Source organism: Manacus vitellinus, unplaced genomic scaffold, assembly GCF_001715985.3.
Source record: "Manacus vitellinus isolate BGI_N305 unplaced genomic scaffold, ASM171598v3 scaffold_18_pilon, whole genome shotgun sequence".
NCBI lineage: Eukaryota > Metazoa > Chordata > Aves > Passeriformes > Pipridae > Manacus > Manacus vitellinus.
In genome coordinates, this window is record NW_021939324.1 from 1,225,722 (window position 1) to 1,234,183 (window position 8,462).

An 8,462-nucleotide genomic window follows, 5' to 3' on the forward strand; every position below is an offset into this window, starting at 1 on the left:
TTCTGTTCATACAGCAAATAAGCCCACTGGGAAATGCACTATTCCAGCTCTGCACGTTCAGCTCCCTCCATGGCAGCACAACCTCTCAAGGGGAAGATCTCCTCACTTTAGAGGACTGGATAAAGTACAGTTGTGATTTACTCATGGACAGCAGCAGCCACATCCTGTCAGACAGGTGTATCTTTTTACCAGCATTTTATTTCTTGAGTGGTATGTGTGGGGTTTTCCCTTCTCCAAAGCAACACCTTACTCTGATGTCTGCATCAGTTGGGGCACTGCCTGCTCCAGCAAGTGCATCCCTCTCTCCCAGTCCATTTTTTCATTTGTTTGAGTCACTGTGGGCACTGTGTGTCAGGTGTTGAAGTGTCCCTGACTCTGCACTTGGGCATTTCACACATGGATAACAGCCTGGCGCTGGCACCAGATTAATGTGGTCACTGCAGCTCTGCAAGGTCCTGGCTTTCTGTTCCTTTGGACAGGACTCAGCTCATCTGAAAGTGCCCTCTTGCCAAACCCCCTGCAATGGGGACTGCCTGGCAGTGCTTTGACCGACTGCCCTGATTTCTCTTGGATATCCATTCACAGAGCATTTTTCTTTGTTCATTGTGCACAGGACAAAGACGATATTGTTCCTCTCCTCCTGCTATTTCTTTTTAACGCTTCCCTCAGTCTTCCTTTCTAGGAAAACAACAGTGCTGGTCCTTTCAACACTGTCCCCACAGGGCATGTTTTCCAGCACCTTATGTTACTGAGATAGGTGGAGAAGTGAGGAAGAAATGAAGCTGCACAGCACAGACACCCCATGTTCAGGGTCACAAAACAACAGCTTTCTAACTTATTTTTTGTTTTGCAGACCTTTAAATAGTTTCTAGTGGCAGTAGGGACAGCGTATGCCATCACTTTTTGTGGACATAGTGGAATTTTCCTAAATTTTTCTGTCTTTTGGAAACATTGAAGGAGCAATATTTAACATTTTCTTTACCATTTCTCTTACTTCCATTTTTTTCCCCCTCTCTGCAGATTTTAAAGTTGGCATTGGCAAAGCAGAATTCAAAAATGAAATCACCAATTTATCATCACGTTTAGGCAGTTTTCATTTTAACTGATTGTTCTTACCAGAACAGATTTTTTTATAACTAACAAACGATCCATGCACAGGGACTCTGTAAGCTTTATTTATGTGTTGAGAGAAAATTTTTGTGGTTGCAAATCCAGGGGAATGCTGTACTCTGATGCTACAGCAAGTGCCACATTAGGAGCAACCAGCATGGACAGCACAGTGAGAGTCAAGCAGAAGATAAGGATGTGTGCTGGAACAGGGTGACACGGGGACAGGGAACACAGGTGGTTTGACTCCATCTCCCCATCCTCATCACAATGGTGAAAAATGGGACAGTTCATGGTCCCTGGGAAGAAGCCTCCCGCTTTCATGGTTCTCTGGTGCAGCTGTCGCATGAGTATATCTATGCCAATTGATGGGATTCCCAGCTGTGAGCTATGTTAAATATCAAACCCAACAGGGTTCTTTTAGCTCTGAGAACCAGAAGATGGAGTGAGATCGGTCTGGAACTCCAGCCTGCTGTGCCTGCACTGACCAAAGCAGTATCAGGGCTTGAGAGGCCAGCTGTGGGTTTCATCTTTGGAACAACTGAAGCCTTTCCTTGTTTCCACAGCTCTATGACTTTCAGGTTTTTCAGAGCAGTAGTTTTCAGTTCTGCTAAAAGACATAGTGCCCTTAACCCACCTCCCAAAGCTCAGTGGAGCTGCCACATCCTCCCTAGCTTCTGTCACACCCACAGGCTATTGCACCACTCTGCTATTGCAAGGCAAGGAATTGACTCAGACTTGAGACTGCCTCCAAGCAGATGGAGAAGCACAGTGGCACCATAGTGGCTTCATATGATGTGCAGTAATACAACACCTCTCTGTGCACACGCTGCTAAGCCCAGGTGTCACTCCCTAGTTAGTGGCTAGATGAGCCACAAAATTCCTTGGCTGTCACTAGGACACCACGTGCCAAGACATAAATGGCCTCAAACATAAAGCCCATGTTGTAACCACAACAGAAGCTGACCATCTCCATTCCACTAAAACATGCTTAGAAAGTGTCCTGTGCCACCCAAACCAACCCCACAGCCTAGGCCCATTCATCCTGCTGCTACACTTGGAGTAGGGATGTCCCTGGGCAGACCTGCCCACCACGGAGAGCCTCCGGTGGCTCCTCTCTGCAAACAGGACAGCCTGAGTGTACAGGGAAATCACATCTCAGATGTCAGCTGGGTTAGAGCCATAAGCTCCGGAGGACACAGGTTAAGTGAACTGGCCTTCTTCTTATCACTGCATCATAGAGCAGGAGGGCTTCACTGAACCTTGTATGCACATGCTACAGCATGTTGTGCCCAGGAGAAGCTGCTTGGGGAGTATCTGTGTTACTACCCACTCTGCCTATCAGGAAGCTAAGGCTGTGCTTGCCAGATCCTGTGGTTATTTACTCTGGCACAAAATTAGAATAACTCTGTTTGTACTGGAGCATGAGCAGAATTTAACTCTTACCTAAAAAACAAACATGAGAGCAAGGAATATGAATACATTTAAGAGTGTAAGAAAATATATTTATTAAATTTCATGGCAATTGTATGGCAAAAATTGTTAAATACATGCGTACTTTTAGACACCCAAGCAATACAACAGGAATTACAACAAGCAAGCAAACTAGGTTTAAAACATATGCAAAGTTGTATCTTAATGTTAGGTTAGTCTTAAATGTCAACTGCCACACTGAAATATTATATCCCCAACATGATCCCATGCTTCCTTTTTCAAGCATGCATTTGTTTAACTGCTTAGCTGATAAATTTTCATATTGATACACTTTGTTGAATCAGTATTTTACTTGGCATGCTACACCTTCATTAAAGTGCCTTGTGATGATTTTCCTAAAATTGTAAAAGTACTTTTTCAATAGCGGACTTGGAGGCTGGAAAACTCCAGTATCATTCAGCAACAAAAAAACGTTGAATGACTGATTACATTTAGTGTGTTATGAAGACTAAATCAGTACATCAAGCTGACAAAATATTCTCAGAATTAATTTCTACAGAATACTATTTCAAATTGGCAAAAAATATCTTCACTAGTATTAAACAAAAGTCCATTAAAATCTTTGTAAAAACAGAACATAAAAACATCTCCAAACAAATTATTTATGCTGTAAAAAATATGGTATAAAAAGAGCTAAAAAAAATTGAACCTGTTCACAGTATGTATTTTTAATGTTACAGCATTATAATACAATGTTGTGTGTTTTTTTCGGGTGACCTGTATGATTCCACCAGTTCTGCTGTTTTATGCACCACAACAGTCTCAAAGTTCAAATTACTGTTACCTTCAAGTAGGATTTCAGATAAGAGTTGATTCAGTTGTCTTCTCTTTTTGATATCCCCCTGCTTCACAAACTTTTATGACATCCTATGAAACATAAAATTGTTGTTCATCCTAAGCCACTCTTGAATCACATTAAGGAAACACTGACAAAGTGATGTTCAAGAATTCTTTTTTTTTTTATTACTATTAAAGAGTGTGACCTTGCCAGTTTCTATTTTACCTTGCCCTGCTTGAGTTATTTATTTTTTAAGTTTTTCTTAATCCAAATAACGAAAATGAGAGCATTTAATTTTTTGCTTCGTCCCTGGGTAAGTTTTACTTGCTACATTTTGCACAACATGAGACCAAATGAGTTGCAAAGGTATTGAAGCTTCTTGTGGAAGTTGTGCATACACCTCCACTCCTGTAGCAACAGTCAAAGTGCAGATTTGGGACTGTCCAAAAACCTACCTAGAGATTTTGTTTGATATCACATTAAAAAATAAGGATTTCATCTGTTCTGCTGCAAAAAGTCACCTGGGCAGTGCTATCTCAAGAAGAGAGAGGGATTATTCCTGTCCTCTCATGAAACACTCTGCCAGAACAGCTCACCTGCACAGGGACACTGAATCCCTGCCCTCCAAAATGCAGAAGTTCTCTGAGATATTTTTATTATTGTAAAAGCAGAAGGAATTAATAGAATTTTTGTAGGGAAAAAGTATTGTCATGCACCCTGGGACAACTTGTAAAGTTACAGAAACCCTGCCAATACCATCTGAGGTTTGTTTGCATAACATGCAGAGAGGAAACAAACACTGGCTATCTTGGAAACACTGGGGAAAATCCAAAGTTATATAAATGGGGGAGGGGAAAGAAAATCTTTATGGAATAAACTTTTCCAGCTTCTAAGGAGATATTTAATAATTTAAGACAGTTCTAAACATAATGAAATTAGTTTTTAAACACTCCAGCATTTTTGAATCCTTGTCTAGCATTTGGGCTCTTGGACTGTGTTTCCAGGTTTGCTAAGGAAAACGGAATGAAAAAGCCAAAAACAAATATTGTGAAGTGCCAACAGTATCTCTGAGCATCAGCCACAGAGGGCACCATTTAATGCACAGCATCATGAGCACTGTGTAGTGTGCTGGGAGGAGTGCAGATGGCAGCTGCTTCCTCTAGGTGAAACTGCATCTCAGAAGGCATATATTCATGCAGAGGGCTCCAAAAAAAAAATCACTCTGGCAATTGCAAGCCAAATTCCTCTGCCATATGCACCTAGGTACATAACGATGCAGGCACACGTGTCCATAAGGGGTTAGGACGTAGTGTTAAAAATATTAATGTCTTTTGCACTGAAATCTTCATCAAAGTCTGTGGTGGAACTGAAGATGCTACTTACATGGGAAGCTCTCCATAGATTCATGGTACACAGAGCCTCGGCAGCAACCTGATTCTCTGAATGTTACATTTTCCTTATGTATTCAAAATTCTTTCACTATATTTCTATCTACTTGTAGGATACAAGTATTCTATTTGCAAAGCAGTATTTATTTAAAAACAGAGCAAACAATTTCTCATTGCCTTTTCAGAGTGATGTCTAAATGCCTTCTCTCTCCAATGCATCCAACTGCCTTCATTTTTGCTACTATTCATGTTCAACTAAGTGTCCTGGAGGATACAATCACAGGAAACACCACAGCCCTAAGCTTTACCCTGCTGAACCTGTCAACAACAACAACAACAACAACAAAAAGGCAGCTTGAATATGCCTTTTCAGAGCAGCCTAAAACTTGAGGTCAGCAGGAGTGTGCTGCTGCCGTGTTCTTAGCCAGGGAAAGTTCTGGTCCCCCACATCAATCCAAGACGAAGAAACACGGTGCATTTGCCAATTGTGCCATGACAGACAACACGGCCACTGGTTCCCTTTGGAAATGGTTTACCCATGAAAGCAGCAGCTAGGGATAATAAAGACAGCTTACCACAGCAAACATCAGTTTTCAGGTTCGAAGTCTGCCTATACAGCCACTGCATAGCAGGGGAGGTAATTCACTGCCTGCCTGTAATATTAGCTTACTATTTTGTTGATATATTAACTAGTAATTCTGTGAGGTATATCACATGCAGATCTACCATCCCAAAATTTAACACACAAAACTGCGATCCCAGATCTCACTGCATGTCAGAACAACAAAAATAATGAATGTGTCAAATAGGAGAGTGCACAACATTACATCAAATGTGACTGATGTTCCATGCATACAGTGAACAGTACAAAAAACCCATTACAAACCCCAAATTGTCACATATGACAGGCATGGCTCAAAAATAAAAAGCAGCAGAATCGATGATTTTCTTCAGAAAGCAACTGCTTGGCATTAATACCCTACATCTCTGAATACTGATCCAACTTCAGGATTGATGCACGGAGTTAGGCATAATAGTGCTTTGGACATAATCCCTTCTGGTCATATCCCTTCTGGAAGTCTGCTGTTGGTTTTTTGTGGGTTTTTGTTTGTTTGTTTGTTTGTTGGTTGGTTTGTTTGTGATTTTTTTTTTTTTTTAAATTTTTTAAAAGCTGCACTTTCTATTCTTCTAGAAAGAGAAACAAAACCCCAAAAGAACTAAAACAAAATAGATGATCTATAAAGGAACAAGATCTTTCAGAAAGTGATGGTAAGGAAATGCAGTACTTCAAGCTTCCTAAGGTATTTTTCAGAAAAAAACTGTCTTAAGAGGCTCACCAGGAAGCCCAAAGGCACTAGTACAAGAAGTCTGATCCCCTCTGAAGCTTACAATTGTTATCAAAGCATTTAGAGGCTAAAGAGCACCATGCTTTGAAAGTGAATTTGGTACAAAGACATTCCTAAAGATGTTTTACTAGTTTAACATGGCACTTGGGCTCAGAAAGCAAGTCCATTCCCTGACAGTCCTTGTCATTCCTCCTTACTGCTCCATGCACCTAGAGGTGTCTTCACATGATCACAACATTAGCACTCAACCTCCCACTACCCATCTAGCATTTGGATTCACTGCTGAAAATCTAAGATAGACATTGGCAGCACTGAATAGGCTCAAAGGAAACCACAGACATGAAGCAGCCGAGCTTCCAAGTGCTAGAATGACAACTGCTTGCTGGTTCATAACTATTAAGCAATAATGATGCTACAGATACTGCACAAGCCTGTGTCTCTCCTGCATTTGCCCTACTCTTCTCTTACTGAAGCTGTTGCTGTCAACAGGACTCTTCTGCCCTGCATCCTGGAAGTAAGAACATCAGTCAAATAAAAGGTATGGTCAGAGTTTAAAAAAAAAAAAAGAGATGAATAATTAGATGAAAGAGCATCAAGGTAAACCATGTATTTGTGGAGCTTTCCCCTACCTAGTCACTTAGAAATGGACCAATTTAAAATGTTGTTGCCTTTACTGAATAGGAAGAGCAGCACATGGAGAAACCTGAGTATGTGATGCTTGTGTGTAAGTGATTCACCATGGGAGCACTGCAAATGGTCTTGGGCTGCTGCCTGTGAGCTCAGTGTGTCCTCCGCAGCCGCCCTGACTTCCAGTCTGCTCAATTAAAAATTGCTAGTACTCTCAAACTTCAGTTTGATTTTGTTTCTTGCAATACACAGGCATATGAAAAGCACAGTTACTCTTCATGATCAGCTGTTCTGCTACGGAGGGTTTTTTCATTTGGATCACCATACAATACTGATTGCTCCTCCGCATTGAGAAACTGCTCTATGAAAAAATGCAAACCACTACTCATACACTGTCCATGACATCTTCTGCTTTCAATTAAAAGCATATGGCAGCACAAGCTAAAATTCCTCTTAGGAGACAAACACATTAGGCCAAATCTACACTAGCGAAAAGAAATGCTCTAATAAAGAGGTATTGTGAAAAAGGTTTGTTACTATCAGGATTTAGCCACTTGTCAACTACTAAGCACAATGGGTAGAACTGCTTCCTTTCATGTATTAGTGTTCTGAATAAGAGGCCATGAAACTTTCTCTTGTGCTGATGTCTGATGACAAATGGACATCACTCTTTTCACTGCCCATCTTTTCATTCGCAGCCTTAATACTCCAAGACTCAACCTCAAAAGCCGAATCCTATCTGTGCTTTACGTCTTTTCAGAGACACTTTGCCACCCCTGCCAGATCTGCAAACTGAACTATTTTTCACTTCTTCACAGTTCAGTCTTCCAGAAGGCACACACGAGCAGTTGTTACTGATGATGATTTGGATACTATTTAGTGTTGTGCGTTTTTGTCAGTTTTGAAATACCTTTGTATTTTCATTCTACAGAGAAGGCAGAGACATGCCAACAGCTGAAACTGCACCATCCATTGCTGCAATTACCCACAAAGTAACTAACGAAATGGAGGTCTAAAAAAAAAAAATGGTTAGGGCTTTATGGAGACCCTTTTTGATCAAGCTGTTTAACATCTGACACCTCACCACTGTGTTTTACAGTAACTAACAGGTAAATTAGAAAGTTTCTCCTGTACGCTAGTGAAATCCATGTATGCCACAGTCTGAAGTTTACACAGTGAAATATTACAGTTACAACTGTCTAGAGATGCATAAGTGAAAACAAAGCATGTTAAAAGATGATTGTTCTGAACACTCCTTTAAGCACAAAAATGTACATAATTTAAGCTTTTTTTGCGTCGCATATCTGGTAAAGGAGAGGTAGAAATAGCCACATTAAAACCTCCTTGGGTTTCTCCCTGCCACTAGAGAAATCCTACCTTGTAGTCCCAGGTAGGATTTGTATAGAAGGTCCTGTGGGGTAGACACTTGAGATCAGCCAGGCAGCAGGTAATACAAAGCTAATACAGTAAAGACCATCCAAAGAGCAATTTCTTCTCAAGGAGCTAGTACTACTACCTCTAATTTCGCATGCCAAACTGCTTGGACAGCTAATGTGAGCAGATAGAGATTTCCTCATGGCTTAAATTACTGCATAGTGCAAAGACTGCTGGACACTAAGGGTGAATGGAGTACTGTACCACTTTGAAGCAGGAGGTCTGGAGCAGAAGCTATTAAATACAAAATGAATTAGTGCAATACCTTAGGAAAGATTAACTCCTTAA